This window comes from Oppia nitens, unplaced genomic scaffold (genome assembly GCF_028296485.1).
Source record: "Oppia nitens isolate AA-2021 unplaced genomic scaffold, nextdenovo-longstitch-racon4-pilon3 scaffold9_pilon_pilon_pilon, whole genome shotgun sequence".
NCBI lineage: Eukaryota > Metazoa > Arthropoda > Arachnida > Sarcoptiformes > Oppiidae > Oppia > Oppia nitens.
Genome location: NW_026533253.1, coordinates 1366579 through 1389903, shown reverse-complemented (window position 1 = coordinate 1389903; position 23325 = coordinate 1366579). Strand labels below are relative to the sequence as shown.

The following is a 23325-nucleotide window of genomic DNA, read 5'->3' as shown; positions in this document are numbered from 1 at the left end:
TACTGTATTTTTATTAAGAATTTATAGATAGTATATAAAAAGGTTATATATAAATAAATATATTAGCATAATAATAATCATTATTATTATTATAAATTAGTATTTATTTATTACTAAAGCTTTAATTGCATTACAAAAGAAAATCATAAAATATTTTTAATATTTAAGATAATAACAAAAAAAGATTATTTAAATGTAAATAAAAAAATAGATTTTTTTTGTATTTATAATTAGTTTAACATTTACTATTTTTATGGGCACAGTTTTGTTAAGAGAGAGAGAGAGAGAGAGAGAGAGAAAGAGAGAGAGAGAGAGAAAGAGAGAGAGAGAGAAAGAGAGAGAGAGATAATGGTTTTTAATAATTATTGTTAATTAAGCGAACAGTGAATAAAATATTTTTATATATATATATATATTTGTAACAAAAATTATCATTTATATTAAGAAAATAATATTAAAATAATATTAATATGAAAAACATAATTTTGTTATTTATAATAAACATTTATTTGTAAATTCATTGATCATAAATGATGTGAGAGAAAAAAATTATGGAAAAAATGTTTTTTAAATTAACCTTAAAGTTAACCACAAGTTTATATAATAATAAAAATAAAAGAAGAGAAAGATCTGAGAAAGTATTCATTTGACTGAAGAAGACTATTAAGAAAAACATATTTTTATGTATATATTATATAATACTGTATATAAATATATATATATATATATATATAAAGCTATGATTTTTAGGAGTGTTTTATAATGCACTCAATATTAATAGATGAATATTTTGTGTGTTCACTGTTCAAAGTTTTCAGTATCCAAATAACCATTAAGAATATATTGTATATTATAATAATCTGTTTTTATTGTATATAAATTATACATAAATACACAGTATATCTATATATATACTGTATTTGCGTATAGAAAAAAACAGTTCATTATTCAAGTGATGAATTATCTCCAATCGCATCAATTTATATATTAAATGACTATTCCTATAAATTATAGACTCTATTAAAATGTTATATCCGTTTAAAACAATTTCTATCATAAATTCATTCATTAAAAACCAATCATATATATAGAGAGGAAAAAATCAGACACAGCTTTTAATATGCATAATACTTATTATTTAATATTGAATATATAAACATAATATACATATCATATATGTATGTAGAGTATATACATATAATAAAATTATTTTAATAATTATATCGTGTAATTAATATTAGAAAAGCATAATTAATTATTTTTAGATTAATACTAACAACAACAACAAAATATCTACAGTACAACGTATTTGCCTGTAGTTTAATATTATTATATTATAGATTATGTCACAAAAAAATGAATGATGTGTTGAAGTCAAATGTATCTAATTTTACAATTATCATAATTGTGACCAATGTTTTTAGTGTATATACCTGTATATACAATATATATATGACATCATCTATCATATGATTTGTAAGTTTGTGTCATCTTTGTTGTTAAAACATTTTGTACATATAATAGGATGGCCAAATAATTTCTACAAAATATTGTATTGTATAAATTTTATATTTATTTTTTTCCTTACTATTTAAAAAAGTTTTAAACATTATAAACTATTATATTATTGTTATAATTTTTAGCATTATAAATATCTATAATTTAAAATTAATATTTATTAAACTAAATAAAAATAAGTCTTAATTGTTTTTAATTCTTATAAATTTAATTTTAAATTGTTATGACCACTAATTAGTAGATTTAGTTAAAGTTTACATTTAAAATTTTTGTAAAGTTTAAATAAGTCAAACTGTAATACATTTGGCAACTATATTGTGTGTTTGTAACTCTACTTTTAAATTATAGACACATATTGTGACTAAATAGAGTACATCAAAATCACATACATTTTTATAGTTTAATAGTTATATATTATTATATTATTTTATAAATAAATAATTTTAACTTCTTTAATAAATAAAACATATTTATTATTTCCATAAAATACTAAATATATGTTACTTAAATTTAAAATATTTAAAAAATAAAACCCTTAGCTATAATAAAATTGAATTATAGATTACATGTCAATTATAGATATACAATATATTATTTTATTTCAAAATAGACAAACTTTTATGTAATGTTTAATAAAATATTTTACATAATTTTTAGATTAAAATGTTCTCATCGTTTTAAAAATAATTACTTTTTGATTGACATTTTATTATAATTGTTTAAAATAGTAGTTAATAACAACAATTCAAATCATAGAAACTTTATTTCAGTTATAAAAATCAATTGGTATTTAAAAATTTACATTGAAATGTCTAAAAATTAAAAACATTAATATTAAGCATAATCTGAAAAATATCTCATAAAAAACAATTATTTAGATTTATTATGAGTTTCGTGTATTTTTTATTGACTTATTTATGAACTCTCAGACATTTTTTATTTATAATTTTGAATTTTATTTTGACTCTACAAATGATATAAAAGCATTTTAATAGCATTTATATATATATATATATATATTAAATATCCATGGTCATTGTAATTTAAAATAGACTAAAGATTTAGAAATCGACATTGAAAAAAATAATATTTTAATTAATATTAACTTATTATCAAATAGATTAGTATTTTCTATTATAAATTTTTATAAATATTTAAGAAAAAATATTTAGATTTAAATTAGTATTGTTATAAAATACTGTATTAAAAATTAATAGTAATTCTAATCTATTTTTTTTTGTTTGTTTGTTTGATAATAGTCTATATAAACTATATTCAAGTTATTTGAATTGACTGAAAACTTCTTTTAATAATGATTCAAACATTTTAATTGCTAATAAATATAAAATATGATCCAATTATTAGTTATTATAAATAATTACAAGAGATTTTTTTTTATTTAGTATATACTATACCATCAAAAATTATTTGGTTTATTATATATTAAATGCATTTTTTCTAAAACATTGTATTCAATGGCTACTATTTTATATTTAGACAGTTTTATTATTATACAATCATCTATAGTATACATTAATGTTACAGTATATCATAAACTTGTAGTATGTTATGTTAAATATCGTGACTTAAATCAATTTATTTAATTATTACATTTAAAACATTTTTTAAGAGTTATTTTGTGTAAATTATTTACATGAAGTGGCAATTTTGTTGGCCATTAAAAAAACAGAGTTTATTATTATAATAGATATATTAATATGCACAAGCACAAATTTTAATATGCATTTAAATGAAGGTCGTGTTATGCATTCAATAGAGTACAGGTATAATATAGATTTTTTTGTATATATTATATATATATAAGATTATATACTGCATATATAGCATATTATTTAATAAAAAAAATGCAATTTTTACCCAAAAAAAATTAAATTAAATAAAATTTAAATATATAATTAGTAACACTCACTCATTCAATTCGCTAATGTATTGAATGTAATTATTTGTATTAATAACTAAACTATAGTTTATAAAAAAAAATCATATATACTTTATACTGTTTATTAAAAGCCAGTGATATAGCTTGAAGGCATAAGTGAAAAGTCTATTTATATTTAAATTATGTTTAATAGAGAAGCAAAATAATGTTTTTAATGAAAATTAATACCAACACTATATTAGATTTATTAACATTTTTTCGTTGTTCAACAGAAAACACATTAATGCAGTGATTATTATTATTCCTGTTATACGTTACGGTAGTGTATTAGATAGTTAAACATTTTTGTCTATTAATATGTAATGCAAAAAAAATGAGACCTAAAATATCTGGGCCTCTACTCTGAGTTCATTATAAATGGTATTAGGGATCTCTCTCTCTCTCTCTCTCTCTCTCTCTCTCTTAAACACACACACACACACACACATATATATATATATATATATATATACTTATTTCTATTGAGACTTATAATTGCCAATTAAAAGACACATAATATGAGATTTATCTAAAAAAAATTATACATAAAATATTTTTTTTCTGCAAACTTTTACCTTTCGCAATGTAACCTTAAAAATATAAACTTGATATATATGGATAATTAAATTTGCTTTTTTAATCTGCTTTTTCAATAACTATTTTCCCATAAAAATGACACTGTTGTGCACTTGTTGTGTTTATGTATGTTTATGTGTGTAGCATAAAGGTGGCAACAAAATTAAGCAGAAAAAATTTATAAAATGTACGGTACGTATATTTATATTGTATAATAAAATTGAGCATGGTACATTTATGAAACATTTTTTTGTTAAAAAAATACACACATATTGATAGAAACATTGAGAAAATCCGTGATTTTTAATCGCAATGTTTTATTATTTGTGACTATTTATTGCCTCACGAATGCACTTTCATAGCGTGTAATGTATGTATAAAAAAGGTAAATATATTTTGTATGCACTTCCAAATGGTTTTGCAAATATACAGTATATATAATATAATATATAACTAATATATATTTATATATTAAATTTTAATACATTAAATGAATTTTTTCTCTCTTATACATACAGCGCGCTGTTTTAGCCCTCTTTTTGCAGTATATATTAAAAAGTAAAATATTTCTGGCTTTTTGTGAGTCTTTAAAAAAATAAAGTAATTTTAATGCACAACCAAATAATCGCTGCATATTTATCAAAACTCAAGGTCTGGCCTCTGATCTCTGGCTCAGTCCCACCGACCGGTGCTATCGTTATTTAAATGCACACATAGTTTACTCTCCGTCTGCACTGTTTAACAGAGAGAGAGAGAGAGAGAGAGAGAGAGAGAGAAGTAAACTCTATTAAAATATATACACAGTATATGTGCTTTGCATTTGATGTTTAAAATGTAAATGTTTTTTATTATACAAATATAATATATAATATATATATATATAAATACAACTTATATTTAAATGCTTTTAATAGTGTGGCTGCTATTGAGGCTGTTCTTTGACTGCCTTTTTTTGGGGGGAGTTTCTCGCTATGCAATTGCATTGAAATTTATTTAACAAAAAGATTTGAATAAGAAAAACATACAATTAATTGACTTTTACAGAGAGTGAAGTGTAATGTTAATGATGTTATGTTTGGGTAAAAGATCTAAAACAGACAAACACATAGTGTATATACTTTATGAGCAACAGGTATATAGTATATACACTATATTAAAGTTGTTGTATGTATTTATATACCTTATATATATATATACAGTATATATACTGTAATAGCAAGGAGTGGGACGTCCACTTTAGCGAACGGCACGAACCATAGGCTTATGTTTAGAGAGAACACCCGCTTTCCAAGTCTGATCTCATCGCCATCCCTGTCCTTAACACACACTCACTCACTAATATACTCTCTCGTTTCAAGTAAATGAGTCTTACGTTATTTTTTTCATCATAAAAAAAATAATAAGAAAAACATTGAGAAATACAGTAATATTTATATTTACATTCGTATTCATAAAAGTTTTGTTTTTTATTTTGTTGTTGTTTTTGAATAATTAAGATTTTTTGTTGTTGTTGTAGTATTTGTGAACTATATTGACTACTATACAAATTTTTGTTTATATATTATAAATAACTTTTATTCTTATTTATAATATTTGTGTTTAACAATAATCACCATTAAAACATATTATTTAATAAAAACTAACTGCTAATAATATTTATGTGAATTGTAATATTAATGAACGGATAATATGTGTGCAAAAACATTGTGTGTTAACTCTCTGGTAAAACACAACATTTGGGATATAAAACATTGATATATATATATATGCTGTACATTGAATAACACATTTGATGCCATTTATTGTGATGTAAGAAAACATTTGTTACCTTAATTTTGATGTACTTTTTTCTATTGCTATAATTTACTGTATATTTACATCTAATGCCTGTTTCCTAGAATTGGAAGCTTATCCTTAAAAAAATAATATATATTTATATTTAAGTCATATATCTATATATATACTGTATATACGGTATCTAATATACCTGTGATTTGATATTTATAGACCTTCTTTACATAAGTAGAGTCCATACAAATGTTGTTTATGTATGGCCTGGGGATCAAAATTAATTGGACGGGTTTTTGGGTATATTTATTTGCTAAAAAACAGATATATATATATATATAAACATAAAAATACTACTCTATATTTGGTGGTTACGTATGGCTGTTTGTTTCACAGCAAAAACAAAATAAAATATAAAATTTTTTAAAACATAATTAAATCATTTGTTATAAACGCCAACCGTTTATTTTTTAGATACCTCACTGGTATTGCACTCAATAGCTGTTTGTTTTTATCAAATTTCTGTTTTTTTGTTGTTGGTTAAGCCATACCTGTGATAATACAGTAATTATATCGTATTTTATCTAATTATTATTTATGTTAGTAACTTGTTTATATTTTTTGTTTTTTATACATTATTTATTTTATTTTTGTTAAGTAAAACATTATCTATTAATTTGCAACTTTAACTGTAATACGATTTTTATTTTTATTTGCGGTTCTTTCGCTTAAAGTTTTGGTTTAAAAAAACATTTGTATTAATAAATTGATATTTAAATTTATGATCAAAAATTTACAAACAATTTAATTGAATTATATGCTATATCTATAAAAATTTAGTTGCTTGCATAAACGTATTTATTATTTATATTTAATATACAAGCATTTACATAAATAAAATAAACATAGAAATTATCAAACATTACTTTAATTATCACAATTTACTTTATTATTATTATTATTAGTAGTAGTAGTAGTAGTAATATTCCTGGCATTGAATTGTTTTTTAAATATTACAATAATATGATAATTTTATCTAACTTTAATTATCAAATCAAATATTAAAATTACAGTATATTTCCATTGGAAAATAATTACAATATTCGAGAAAATAATATTTATATACAGTATATAATTTATATATTAGTATTGTATAGTATTATATTGGTGTGTCAAAAAGTTTAATTTATAATTTATTAATATAATAATACTAATTATTTTTATTATTTTTACTATCAAAATAATTAATTAAATTTTGACATATAATGCATTGTAATAAATATAAATTAAAAATACTAATTTATTTATTTGGTTATCTATTTATTTTTTCATCAAAGGGTACAATCGTTAAGTAATTGGTAGTCGTTTTTATTATATATATATGTGTACTACACGTGCTATTTGTCGACAACAAGTCCTACTCAATCATCACAACAATTATTGTGCGACCAATTACTTCAAACATATTCATCATTAATATCAAAAACAAAACAGTATTTATCATCACAACTATATTAAAGGTAAATATTATTATTTTTAAAAAATTTTCTTTAATATTTTTACTAATAATAATAACATTAAATAAGATACTTTATAAATATAATAGTTAGCGAAAGTATAATCGAAAACATTATTTTTTTAGTGAGTTTTTAATTAATTATTAGAAAATCACATTAAATTTAATGCAATGATAATTGTGAAAATTTTCTAATAAAGTGTTGTCAATGAAAAATAAAATATAATAAAATTTTAAGGGACTGGTCTTTCTTTTTTTCAATGATATGATGAACCTCTAGGTTAGGTCATAGCATATATAATGTAAATTAATTGATTTATGCCATAAGATTATTATAATATTCACTGATGTGACACATATGTTATGTTATATTTATATTCAATGCTTGGCATCAAATAAACGACATTTCTCTGTCACTAAAAATAAGATCAAAATGATTAGCTATGAATAAGTAATGTATATATTATTATGATTATTACGAAAATACGATTGCCTCAAAAAAAGTTAAAATAAAATAAATAGCTATTCAATTGAAATATCTATAATAAAAAACTTTTTTTTTTATATTTTTGTCTCATATTTTCTTAAGTGGGCCTCTCTTTTCGGTATTTATTTATGTTTTGTAGGAATTTTATATTCAGTGGTGTTTTGGGACAAAAATGGCATAAATTGTGAATAAAAAAGTATCTATTAAAAAGGACATTAAATTTTTATATTTTTATACATAAACTTTAAGATAACAGGAGGGCCTCACTTAGTATACAGTTGTGTCCATGCATTTATGTATGCAATATTTAAAATTGATACTTATATATATTAGTTAGTCTTTTTAGAGTTTTGAAAATATCATATATATATATAGATATTAGACACATAAATACTTATATATATATTCAGTATATATATACTAAATAAATGTCAAACATATTATGCATTCAACACATGAATTGCTAAGCATTTTGTTTGTGTGAATTTTTTTGTCACAAAAAAATAACTTTTACTCTTCAAATTATGTGGACATTTAGCTGATTAGTTAATTAAATTCAATTCAACTACAAAATTGTAAAATCACTGCCTTTTCACATATTTATATCACAGCAAAAAAATCTGTATAACAATTATATTTAAATGACATTTTTTTAGTTCAGTATATTCTGTATTATACTCTACTGTATATTATATAAGTTAGCTTTTAATATCAAATATTTTTTTTGTTTTCCGTTTTACATAACATTTATCTTTATAATAGGTTAATATATTATATACAATTTATATACTGTATATATATATATATAATGTAAATATATTATATCTGATCTACAGAATTATTCTTTGTTGTTGAAAGTAATCATAAAAATTCATTCATAATATACTTTATATATATAATAATAATCATAATAATATTTTAGATTGAATAAATAATATGTCGATAAAAGATATGACTGCAATTATAATATTTATAGTTTTGATAATAATTTGTCAATAAATTTAATGTGCCGGTGATTATGAAAGTAATGGACCTAATAGTGATACCGGTGTTGAGCTAACCCACGAATACTAAATAGTTTTTCTTTGTTTTACGTGTTTTTATCTTATTTTTTCTCGTATTTTATTTATATTTTTATTTCAATTAAGCTTTTTTCGTAGTCGTACAGTATGTTTGCAAATAATAATATTAAATGCACATTATTTTATCTTTGAAAATGTGTTAAACATTTATTTATTTTTTGTTGAGTTTAATTTTTTTTTTATTATAAAAAATAAAACATTAACAAATCAGGCCTTATATATTTTTATTATGTTAATATAAAAAATTGAAAAATGCTATTTATTTGCTCAACCAAAATATTATTGCAATTTATATATATATTTTTACGATTATAAATATTTTTTAAAAATGTAATGATATAAATATATATTATATAAACACCTATTGAAAAATAAAACATAAAAATTTATGGATTTTTTTTGTTAGGAAAATAAAAAAAAGATTAAATACAAAGATATATGAATATTGTAATAAGTATTTCAATGTGTTTTTTTAACTTCAAACATACAGTATTATTGATATACTACTATATTATTAGTGATTATGTATAGTTGAATACAACTTAAAATATTTATATTAGACATAATCTAAAAATAAATAAAAAATAAGTATTAGATTTGTTTTTTTATGATCAAAATTTATTTTTTTATTATATCCTTACTAATATATTATATAATATGTAATATTTTATAGTAAAATTTACAATAAAATTTCATAAGTTATATTTTGGTTAATACACGTAGCATTAAATGATTGAAAAAACCAGTTGAATATATTAGAAACACTAAAAAACTTCATTATTTAGATCATTAGTTAAAACACTAGTATTAGAAAAAAGTGCGAAAATTTGATAATTTTATGCCAAATACATTAATTATAAACAAAGTTTGTATTTTATATTTTAATGGCAAATAAAATTTATAATTTTTGCGAAGTGATAAATATCACGATTGGATTTATAGTGACAAATATTGCAGATATATATATATATGAATAGATAATTGTTTTGAGGGCCAAAAATCCAATGTTATATTCAAGTATGTTAAATAATATGTTTATATTAATTTACAAAAATTTGTTTATTTCTGTAATATTATATTTGTGTGTTAAGGAAAAAAACGTTTGACCCGTAATGTCATTGAGATTTAGGACTATTCACAAGTTGTCTAAAGTTTTTATCTGTGTATATACTGTAGTCTCAAAAAAAGTAATAAATCATTTGGACACCAAAACAAAACTCATCTAGTTAAAACAATGAGCTCTCTATTATTGTATTATATATAATTATATCTATTATTTTTGTTTTTTTTTTGTAAAAAAAATAAATTATTTGTATTTTTTATTAAATAGATAAAAACATGTTAAGAAATATATAATTTTGTTTACATTATTTTTTAGTGCTAGTATTGTACTTATTGTAGTTATTATTAGTATTATAAGTAATTTAAATTTAAAATACTTGTATTAGTTTTGTGTAAAAAAGCAAACTGTGTTAAAACAAAAAAAACAGTACAAATACTCAGTAGATTTGTCTATAATTTCAGAAAATCATTGCAATTACTTAAACAGTAATTTTTAGACATTTCTATATCCCTTTTGTTTCTCCAAAAAAAAACATTGATATAATTAAAGGTTTTGTTTTACTGTTTTTTTCTTTCTGTGAACTAAATGGCATTTTTTCCTCCCAAGAGGTTAAACATTGGCTTAATGTTTAAAACACGACCTTTTCATTGGCATAGGTTTATAGACATAAATGAATAAACAACTAATTAGACGATAATTATAATTAAATATAATTGTATAATGAGATAGAGTAAAACAGTAACATTTTCATTAAATAACTATTATTATTAAAGATTTGTCTAAATTAAAAAAAAATTATATTAAAACTTAATTACTATGTGCAATTAATTTTGCTTAATAATAATTTGAATAATTAAATTCAATATAAAATTTGATAATAATTTTTAATTAAAACTGCATAATTTTTTTTAGAATCTAAATTATATAAAATAAGTAAAAACTTTTTATACAAAAATAGTAAATTATTGTAAATCTAGTTTTTCTATTGAATGTCTAATTAGATTTATAGCCTACGACTAGTCATGTTTTATAAAGTATTTTATTATTTTTTTGTAAGTAATTTATTGTTACCTCAAATGATTTGTGCACTTTTTAAACAACTAATTAACTCAAATATTGCATAGATCTAAAAAAACTATACAAATCTTTTAGAGTTATTTTTATATTATTTATATCATTGATATCTATATATTAGTATTAGTGTTGTAAAAACAAGATCTTGACTATTGGTTCATACAATACATGTCAAACATACCGTACATTTCATTTATTAATTATTTATTTTAAATTGAAGGATCTATTGAATAAAATTATTTAATTAAAATAACATTATATTAGGTTTTACTAAATATTTAACTAATTAGTCTATTTTTTAAATGAATACTAGTTATAATTATATTTGTATAAAATATTATATGATATATGTTAATTAAATACTAAATTAAACTATTAATATAATTTCTTTATATAGATTTAATAGTAGATTTAATGTCTATTAGCTCAATATAATATTTGTTATCGATATTTAATGATAGTTTAAAATTATGCAAAATGCATTAAAAATTTTATTATGTTAATTAAATTATGTTAATGAATTTGCTTTTTAAAACATTAAAATTTAGTATTTATAAAAATTTAAATTTCTAAAAGATTTATTAATACTTCATTAAATTAATATTCATAGAAATTTATTTCCTATTTATTCATTGAAGCAATAAAATAGAATATTAATTATATTATAATACCTGTATATTGATATAAATATTTAATTATTTATGAAAATATACGGTATATAAAGTAATAATATAATATTTATAATATTATAAATGACATAAAAATAAATTTTAGTATTATTGAAAATAACATTAAAATATTTTTAATTAAAAATTAATAAGATATAATTATAATTATATTCAAAATAATATGCAATATATTAATTATTAATATGTTTATTTCAATATATTTGACGCAAATTAATTAATTTTACAAAATATAGTGTATTAGTTATTATCAAATATATCGATGATATACACTTAATATATCATAATTAGAGACAAAAAAAATACCATATAATTGTTGAAAGAAAATGATATAATAAAATGTTTGACACACAATAATATCCGATTTATTATAACCATATAAACACTACTTTTACAGCAAACAACCAAAAAATATATATATAACTAAAGATTTAATATGTGTTAACAGTTAAGTCAAAGTCAATGTCTAATTGAGTTCAATCACACAATTTATGTGTCAGTGCTCTCTCTCTCTCTTTCTCTCTTTCAGTGGTTAATGTGTGGCTTGACTTTCATTAGTTGGTCACTTCATCTGCCAATTGATCCCTTTTCGACAATTAGTTGTTGACTCAATTTTTTGTTGTTGTTGTGCTACCAGTGCTCTTGTTATATACTATTTAGTTTACTGTTTAGTTCATCACATACTGTGTGTGTGTACTGTATATACTGTTTGAAACATTAACTAAAAACCAAACTTAATAAGTATTGCCCATAAGTGCCGTATATATATACTACCGTATAAACCAAATGGTTTAATACAATAAATACAATCAAGATATTACTACTGGCGGTTATAATTGACAAAATTACTATCAATACTACTATTTAAACTATATTGTAATATAAAATTATTAAATAAAATGAAAATTAAATAACATTTACATCACTTATTGATAATTATGCTTTTATCACACATTTATTTCATTTATAACCTTAAGGTAAGGCATTAATTTAAAAAATAAAAAGAAAGTGTTTAATTCAAAAGGCAAATCTGCTTAAAGAAATTACTTTATTAAAAAAAATATTAATATTAAAAACTTTACTTTAATTAACATTTTTATATTCATCTTTCCTAAACATTTAGCGTTAAATCTCATTAACATATAACACATTTTTTTAAATAGTGGAATAAATATGTTTAATAGAAAAAAAACATAAATTTATTTTAACTACATTTTTAAATAAATGTAAATTTATATATAATTTACTGATTTTTAATGATTTGATATATTTAAATAATTATCATAAACAATAATTATAAGATTATCTTTAATATTATTAATATTATATTTTATGATATTTTAAAACAGCAAAAAAAGTGATTAATCATTAGTCGGCCCCGTTTTTTAAAATCTCAATTTAAAATATTATAATAATAATAATAATAATAAATGAAATTTGTGTTATAAAAGAATTATGAAAATATATTATAATTTAAATACTGTATAAATTTATTTTTATACTTTTGTTTAAAATATATTATAGTTTCGTTTATTTTACAAATGTATTGATAATATTTATAAGGAGTGCTATTATTATTATTTTTATGAATTTAATTAAAAAAAATGCTTTTAAAAAATCAAATCATGTGCTATTTAATAAAAATATCTTATTTTAAAATATAAATTTATAAATAAAACAATATTTAGCTTCTTTTTTTTAAAAAAAAAACTTTAAACAATATTTATCACATTTACGTATTAATGATTAACTTTTAATAGTTTACGTCATTTAAATACGTAAATTTTCAAAAAATCATAAATAATCGGATTATATTAAAAATAAAAAATTAATTGATTGATTCAAATAATGTATTTGATAAATGTGTTGAATACAAATGTTATGAATTATATACAATACTGTAAATTTATATTAAACTATTGATGAAACCTTATGTCTAACGCTTGTACTCTCCAATAGATGGAACGCTTGTATTAATAATTATTATTTTTGATAACTGTTTGCTAAATGTTATAATAATTATCAAAATTTATAAAATTATCTAATAATAGTTTAGTTTTTTTTTTGTAAAATAAATTTGTCAAATATATAGTAATAAGACTAATGATAATTTAATTAAATAATTTAAATAATAATTTACTTAATATAAATAGATAAATAATAAAATATTTTTAAAAATATTTATTAAATTACATACTAATAACAATTTTTTATTAATTATTAATTATTTTTGTCAATAATACCTGTAATATTGTATTTTTATAATATACCTACAGAGAAATTAAGTTAAGTCAATTTTGCTTGTATTATGTTATAATTAAGTAGAAATAATATTAATAAATAATAATAACAATAATAAGTTGGAGATATGAGATATCATATAATGATGTATACCTTATGCACTATAAGTTATAATGTATGTAATGTATATACTAAAGGAAATAATTAAATATTCTGAATATTATTATTAGTTTTATTGAAATGTGATATTTATATTGTTGTAGACATTACTTGATTAACAAATCATAAGACCAGAAATGTTTTTATAACAAAATACAAGAATAATATTTCCATTGATTTGTTGTACACGAAAAATGTCTTATTTTTCCAGATATGGTGTGATTGTTATAATGATTACATAACATAATTATAATATAGATTATATATACGGTATATATACACTGTATATGCCATTTGCTATCATCAATACCGTTGATTGTATGCAATGAGATGTTTAGCAAAAAAATATTGTGTCGCGAAATGAGAAGTGAGTGAATGCCATACAAAGCATATGATGATTGCCATCAATGTATTGGACATCACGACTACTACTACTACAACAACAACAATATTATCAGTGAATATAACTCTTGTATTTTCCAAAGTCTCAGACATACTGACCATACCATTGATTGACTATTCAGTATAGTATGAGAATCCCTAGCAATGAATGCAATGCATGGCAAGTATTCATCAAATGTATTGCCAATGCATTGCATACGTTAAGTGAAGCAAACCATATATTTTGTGTGTCGACTCTGCCATACATTAGAGGAATCAGTAAATCATTTGATTTCAATACTATACACTACTTGTGCTCATATAATATAAGTCCAGCATTACTGTAGGTTTCATTGACTAACACAGCCTTTGCATTCAAAGCACTTTATTTTGATGATTACTATCCATAGATTGCATTGGAATTCATGGGTTGCTGTGAATAATGGAATGTCAATCTCAGCTACCATTCCCTACCATTCCTATGGTTCACCTCTAATGCCTAATAATTGCATTTCAATACTATATATATAATATTAGACTCAAATATTGTGTGATATTATGCGGTATTATGAATGTGTTTTCAATATAAATGAAAGTCGACTTTTCATATCATTTATACAGTATATTATATTTACTGCACTGTTGTCGGTGACCATTGAATTTACAATTTATATCCAAAACCATCAGATATGATGACTCTAAGGCAAGTTTACATGTAGTAAAAGGAAAGGGATGTCATGTGATTATTATGCAATAGACATTAATAATAACACTGTATGTGTCACTCTTGTGATTACAAATATAACATATACTAAGACAACATACATACACACTATATATATAAGTCATGTTGAGGTTGGGTTAATATATTATTTAGGCCCACAAGGCATATATTGTTTAACAATACAACCATAAGCTCTGTTTATATAATATGTGAGTGAGTGAGTGAGTGAGTGAGTGAGTGTGTGCGTGTGTGTGTGTGAGAGAGAGAGAGAGAGAGACTAATGGTATGAAATATATGGTTTATTATAAGCAAATATTACAAACCAAACACATCAATAGTACTAATAATATGTATATAAATATAAATAAAAGCTTTTAATATGACTGCCATTTACACGACTTTCAATATCCATATCTTTCAATAACATAACACTTATTGATACACCAGTAGTCCGTCTGTTGTTAGGTAATAGTCAGTAGTGTTGTTGTAATATACAGTAGTAGTGACAGAAGCGTTGAGATACCGATGTGTATAGTAGTGATCCAAACGTCAAATAAATCTGTTATTGCCTTTTGATGTCATATTTGTATTCACTAATACAATATATATATATATTTATACTGTATATAGACCATACATCCCGTACATCCCAGTGCTCAAAATATTTACCTTAACGTCAATCTTTTAAATATACTTTTATTATAAAAAGACAGCCCTTCAACTAAATTATACATTTATATTAATACCTGTTATGTTAAACAAAAACCGTATAACAATATCTTAACTTTTGAATACATTTGTTTATCGAAAAAAAACTACAAAATTTCAAACATGTATTATAAATATTATCATAACTATTGATTGACGTTAATCGGAGGCATATGTTAATTATATGTAATTTTATAATAATAATTTAAGTTTCAAAATATTTATACATGTATAATATATGTGACATCATGTAATTGGATACCAACATATATTGTATGAAACAAAATGTAAAATATATATATTTAATTTAACTAAAAATCACTATACGTTTCATTCAATCATTGATTGCCCCAATCTCTGTGTCAATGTCTGCAATAGTTTTAAATGGGAAATATTATGACAAGGGATCGACACTTTTGAAAGAGAGTGTCGTTTCCATAGAGATTAAATCCGGTGGTCAATGTGTGCCATAGTATGTGTGTGTGTGTGTGTGTGTGCTCAGCATCGACATCATCATTAGGCCGGTGCCAGCAATTCATTGTAAACATTAGTGAATGAATAAAAGCCATAAAATATATTTCCCTATTGTTGTTATCCGACAATTATATACAGTTAGCTATATATTTTCAAATAATTATTGGGATAATAATCAGTAGCAATCAATTTTCTAGTATTTAGTTGTATTATATAATATTTGCATCTAAAAGATAAATTGTTAACAATTTTATTTATTTTTTCCTTAATTTGATTTATAAAGTTTTCAATATGTTTTACCAATTATAGATTTTTTTAAAATTTAATCTCACAAAATATTAAATAATTTTTATGACTTCATATAACATATAATTGTCATTCAATACTATTTCTATATTTTCTACAATATAAATATATATATATATATAAGTATTAATATAAAAATATTTGATTTCCAAATGATTTTTTATTTATTTTAATTTGCTTTTTATAATAAAAGCAATTTTTTCTAAAAATCAAAAATGAAAGTGAAATATAATATTTTGATTTGCAAAACACGACAAATGGTTATCCATTGAATCGTCAGTTCCTCACTACCACTCCTCCTCTTATTTTAAATAAAATTTTAGGATTTGATATCAAATGATGAAAAGGGAAAGCATGTAAAGTGAATTTTATTTTAAAATTTTATACTTTTTTATAAATCGATAAAAGGGTCGACTTTTGCAATACTGTAGCGATTGGAGAGAGAGGAGAGGGGAAATAGAGAGTGAGCACCGGGAGTTAGAGAGTGTATACAGTAAATGAATGAATGAATGAATAGCAAACTCCTGCATCTCTCTCAATATCGCACCGACACATTGAAGAGAGAGAGAGAGAGAGAGAGCTCTGAACGCTATTTGAAATTCAATATATTTTTTTATAAAACGCTATCAAATCCTTTACGACTGCAAAATCAAAATCTCCGCCCATTTTATACTATTTTATATACTCTTTCATTATTTGAGAGCGCATTCAATGGTTGTGTAACTGCTAGCAAAAAATCAATGTCCTGTGCTATACATACATACATATGCAATGCAACCACCCTTTGACATATGTATGAGCCAACCAAATACCAGCTCTTTTACTACTATTTTAAATATTTTTAAAAAATCTAATCATTTATTATTCATCTAAAACTATACTATTTTTTGCATTAATAAATAGGAAATTATTGAATTTATTTTAGAAATAATACAAAAATTTATTTATATATTCGGTTTATAATGAATAAAAATTTTGTAGATATTATAACTAAAAATAATATATCAATCTTGAATCACATTTGTTTGCATCGTTTAACATTAGTTAAGGTAATGACAGCCTGTAATGACCCCTCACTACTACTACTACTTCTACCACCACTTGATGTCCGTTTCGAGCACTTAGTCATAGAAAATGATTTTATACTGTATTTTAACAATTGATTGTACATTATATGCAACTGAACGCAGTCTCCGATAGGAAATCCATACTCTCTTTTTTTTCTCTCTCTCTCTCTCTCAGCTCTCAAATGCAATTTTCATCATTTTTTGGCCAACAAAATGACAACTTTTATTTTGCACTGGACTTGAACTGGCATTTTTGAATAAAATGTGTTTCATATGATGTTGCTATGATACCGGTGCCAGTATAGCACTAGTAGTTTGTATAACTTTCTTTGATCCACCAGAATAAGTAGCAAAAAAAAGTAATACTTATTTTATTTTCGCCCGACTCTACTATATATTTGTATTGATTATACTTTTAAATGATTACTTATAGAGTTTGAGATGACAATAGTATTTAAAATATATAGTTTGCAATTGTCAGACTAATTAATAATTATAAATTAATTATTAAAAATTTCTATATTAATATAATATGTTTTTAAATTATGTTTTCTTGGTTAAATAAGTATTATATTATAAAAATATATTAATAATTATGCAATTGATTAGATTATATAAACATAATAAAAAAATATTTGTTGTTAGATGTTTGATAATAAGTTTCTTTTATAATAATTTCATAATTATCATAATCATATTATAATCATATAAAAACATAAATTATATTTATATATAAAAATTTTTTATGCACTATTAGACATCCCTATTCACATAAGTGCATTACTTAGTCTAGTACCCTGGTACATTTAATCATATCGTTAAATTTAATGTCTAAAATTCAATAATAAATGTAGTTTGAATTTTATACTGATATTACTGTATTACTGTATATGTAAGGGCCAGAAAACATTACTGAACTTAAATGCAAGTTTACTATCATTGATGTCCAAAATAATGACAATTTATGCGATTCTTATCCATGAAAATCAAAGTCACTTTAACTGCCATTTCATTTGACATTACTATTCATATATTCTGTATTATTAAGAGCTCAATATGTTATTCAATGATCTATATTATAGCTTATTATCATTGATTGAATAATAAATACTTATTCTTTCAGTTTCTTGTCTATAGCTGTGTGTCGGGTCATAACACTAGTGTTGTGTTGTGATGTCAATTGAAAATGTCTTTCCCTTATATACCATTAGCACACAATTAATGGTCCGGTTTTGTTGACAGTCAGTCACTCAAACCTCTCTCTCTCTCTCTCTCTCTCTCTCTCTCTCTCTCTCTCTCTCTCTCTCTCTCTCTCTTTCTTTCTTTCTTTCTTGATCTGACCTAAACATTCAGAGATAACATTTATATTTAGTATTTCTTGAGAGAGAGAGAGAGAGAGAGAGAGAGAGAATTTTTTATCGATTCATATATACTATAATAATAATAATAAATACAATTGAAATCAAACTTTTTTTGTTGAGTTTATATTCCGGGAATAATATTCAAGTTGTGAGTCATATTATGACATACATGAGCTCTCCTCTCCATATGATGACTGGTCATTACAGACACATAATAGACTCTAACTTTAATGAGCCCCGGGCTCTATGTGCTCCATGTGCTGCTCTCATTGAATACATCGGTATAGTAGTAGTCAGTCACTCACATATCAATTATATATAAGCTTATCGTTAGAGTAATCTATAAAGAATATCAGTAACAATCTATTTTTTCAATCTAGTAGTTGTATATCAGATATTCAACAATTGTATGATAAAATAAATTTTTGAAATTGTTTAAATTGAGATTATAATTATCATAGTTAATAATAAATAAAATTTATATTTTAAACAACAAAAATTAAACTATATAATAAAATATTAATACTAAATTACAAATATTGGTAATTTAACCCATTAATCCATCTTAATATATGATTTTATATTAATAATTTTGCGATTAGTTTACATAATAAATAAGCATACATATCTCAATTGATATTTTTATTTAACATATTATTTGTTTGTTTTTACTCATCGCTATTAGATAGATTGACAATCACTAATTTTAAATTTATATTATTATTATATAATATTAATAACTATAGTATTCAGAATTTAAAGGAAACAATAATACATATATTATATATGATATATAAATAAACATATCATTTGTGTGTTAACTTAAAATAACTAATTGTTTTATTGTTTTATAAGTATTTTAAATCCAAATTCACGTTTCTCTTAGTAGTCAATCCATTGCATGATTTTTAAATCAATTTATATTATCTGTGTTTTCAAGTTTTTAATATTGTATTAAATGTTTAAAAAAAAATTATTTTACACATAATATAATTTACAAATATTAAGTAAATACTGTAATATTTTTTATATAATGATTATGTGATTATTAAATTTGATATTAACAACAAACAAAACAAAAAAATATAATTATCTTTCAATATATATTTACCATGTGATTGATTTTGATTGAAAGTTGTATAAATTAAAATTTAAAATTGTAATGATTATACAATATTTGTTTAGTTTGATATCAGTGAAAGAAATGATAAATTTATATTTGTTTTTTTTTTTGGTGATAACTTGTATTGTATTTTGTATTAATATTATAATAGTATTAAAATGATTATTTATGTTATTTCATAAATAGCACATATTAAGTCTAATTATATGCTATTTTCTATTATTTCATATATAAAATATCCAATATATACAGTATATATAATAAAAATATATAGTATATTTGATACAATATCTATTTGTTTCTAAGGAATTCATAATCAATAGTAATTTTACTCATATTGTTTGTATAGTGAAATTAGATCTGACTGTCCATAAATATTAGTGGACATCATTGTAAGGCTCTCTGTTGTCCATATATACTGTATACAGCTACTAATGTGCAGTACTACTGATGATTTGGCCCTTTTTGCTCCATTGGAGCGAATATTCTTCTAGTTTTATATTGACTACCAGTTTGTGAAGACATGTAGTTTTTACCAATAAGTATACAATTGATTGTATATATATATATATATATATATATATAGTATACTCACTGATGAAGGGTCGGGCGTCGTCTCCAATGTGACTGTCCATCATTTAATAGTAGACCATTCCGTTTGATTGACTTTATCATCAAATTCAATGTATAATATTTGCGGTTCAAAAGAGATAATTTAAATTTGCAGTTATAATGTGTTATCATATATCAAATTCTGTAACATATATTATACTATAGATTTTGATTATAATTTTACAGTAAAATAAATTTCAATAAATTTTTATTTATTTATTTTTAATTTATATAAAATAAACAATTCCAATTATATTAATATAACTATTATTTATGATAATTATATAATTAAACATTTAGTAAAATACTGTTGACTGTTTGATATGATTATGATTGAAGTTTGTTTTGTTAGTTACAAAAATAGTGCCCAAAAATGTTGTCTCTTTCGTAAACCTCTATTGACTCAAAGCAATGACTTAATGGACACCACATAAGTTGTCACACAATGTGAAGTCATATCATAACTATTGTGTCAATTATGGACCCAAAACACGCCAACACTTGTTTTTCAATACACATTTAATTCAATTTATATATATTTTTTCAAATATAGATATGACTATATTTGGAGATGAAACCCATCAGACGACACACACATGTTTTAAAAGACAATATATTTATTGTGTCTATTTTAAAATCAAAAAAATATTTATTGTACACAAAACAAAAATAGTTTTAAAATATATATGATTTATATTTACGGTGTTTTTTTTGATAACTATTAAATAAAAACACTTTTTTAAACAATCAAATGAAACTGAGACATGAAATGATATTTCTTATATTTTTTTAAATACAAAAAGAACTTCTAGTTTTTATTTTCAATATAATAAAATAGTAAATAAAATACAAATTATTTATTGTTTCAATATATATATTTTTATATAATAAATCTATTATTATTATAAATAGTTAAATAAGCATATAATAATTTATGATGCTTTAGTCTTTTACAATATTTAAAACATAACATTAGATAAATTAGATTTCAAGTAAAAATTTTTTTTTAAAGAGACGCCAATATAGAAAAATATAGTATAATTTAATCCATTTTATAATGAGTCACACATTACTTAACTACCGGCGCCCCTCTACTAATGGCAACACATTTAGCCTAAAAAATAAATGTCAAACAATTTTATTTGATTGAATTTTTGGTTCAATTTTTTTGATTTAAATTTTTACGATTATCACTATATTTGAAAAGAGAGGAAAGAAGAGAGAAAGAGAGAGAGAGAGAGAGAGAGAGAGAGAGAGAGAGAGAAGTGAAATATTTATTGCTTTAGTTTAGTGAGAAAATTTGAAAATAGATTCAGACATATTATTATAATAATGATAATAATAATAATATATAATATAATAATAAAATGTTGAATTGAATTGATAACTAAACTTTTACAATAGTTTATACTGATAGTCCACTTAAGAAACTAATATCTCATTTTTAATATAAGTTTAGTCAAACTGATTCAAATCGAGTCAATTTTGCAAAGATTTATTTATTTATATAAATTTATAAAAAAAACGTTTTAATGCAAAAATAACAAAAATAAACTCATATTTTAAACATTATATTACTTGTTATTTATAAATATACAGTAGTTTACAGCCAAACCTCATTTAATGGTTTGCAATGGTATGAGTCGAAAATTGATAGTTTTTCCCCCAATAAAAGGATATTGTATTAATAAGTTTGACAATTAATGATTTATAATATGACAAGTTTTCTATATTTATTAAATCCTAATATTATGTCAAATTAAAACCAAATAAAATCAATAATATGAATAATATGTGTGGAAACCCACAGAAAACAAAGATTATGAGTACTACTTATATTATATACTGATTTTGCCAATAAAGCAATTGTCCAAAAAATAATATATACTGAATATATATATAATATAGCGACGATTTATGTGATAACATTTTCATTGCATATATTCATTTGAGTAGTTGTATAATGAAATTCAGTACAATAGGAAAGGGAGAGTTGGTGTGTGTGTGGGAGAAATGGATGAGCCCTATATTCAAAGACATTCATAATAACGTTATGTTCAATAATACATATGTTATAATACATTACTTTATATATTATATTAGGCAATGATATATTTGTAGCGCATTTAGGTTTGTCTTGTGATTCAAAAGAAATAAATAAATATAAGTTATGTGTTATATATGTGTTCACTCTTACATTTACTATCCATAGATATAGTATTGAATATATATGTGACTATATATTGTATATATTTGGATATATATTTGTCTGTCTCTTGTTATTAGTATTGAAAGATTTTAGTGTGAGATTCATATGTAATAAATATAAATCATATAAACAATTGGTTAATATCTATTTGTTTACCCACTCACCCGCTCTCTATTTCTTTCTCTCTTTCTCTCCAATATTATTTACTTAAATATATATATATATATTTTT

The 23325-nt window shown here is 21.9% G+C and overlaps 1 protein-coding gene across 4 annotated transcripts in view; it reads left to right on the top strand.

The window, feature by feature from the left end:
* LOC128964841 (POU domain protein 2-like) overlaps nt 1–23325 on the top strand; it is a 111980-nt gene that overhangs the window by 43053 nt on the left and 45602 nt on the right. For 3 of the 4 annotated variants that reach the window (XM_054311487.1, XM_054311489.1, XM_054311486.1), the window contains one exon: nt 7159–7341. The gene's annotated coding sequence lies outside the window, so the exon portion shown is untranslated. Of the gene's footprint in view, nt 1–5828; nt 5843–7158; nt 7342–23325 lie in introns of those variants that run through there. The other variant, XM_054311488.1, reaches the window with a different exon arrangement.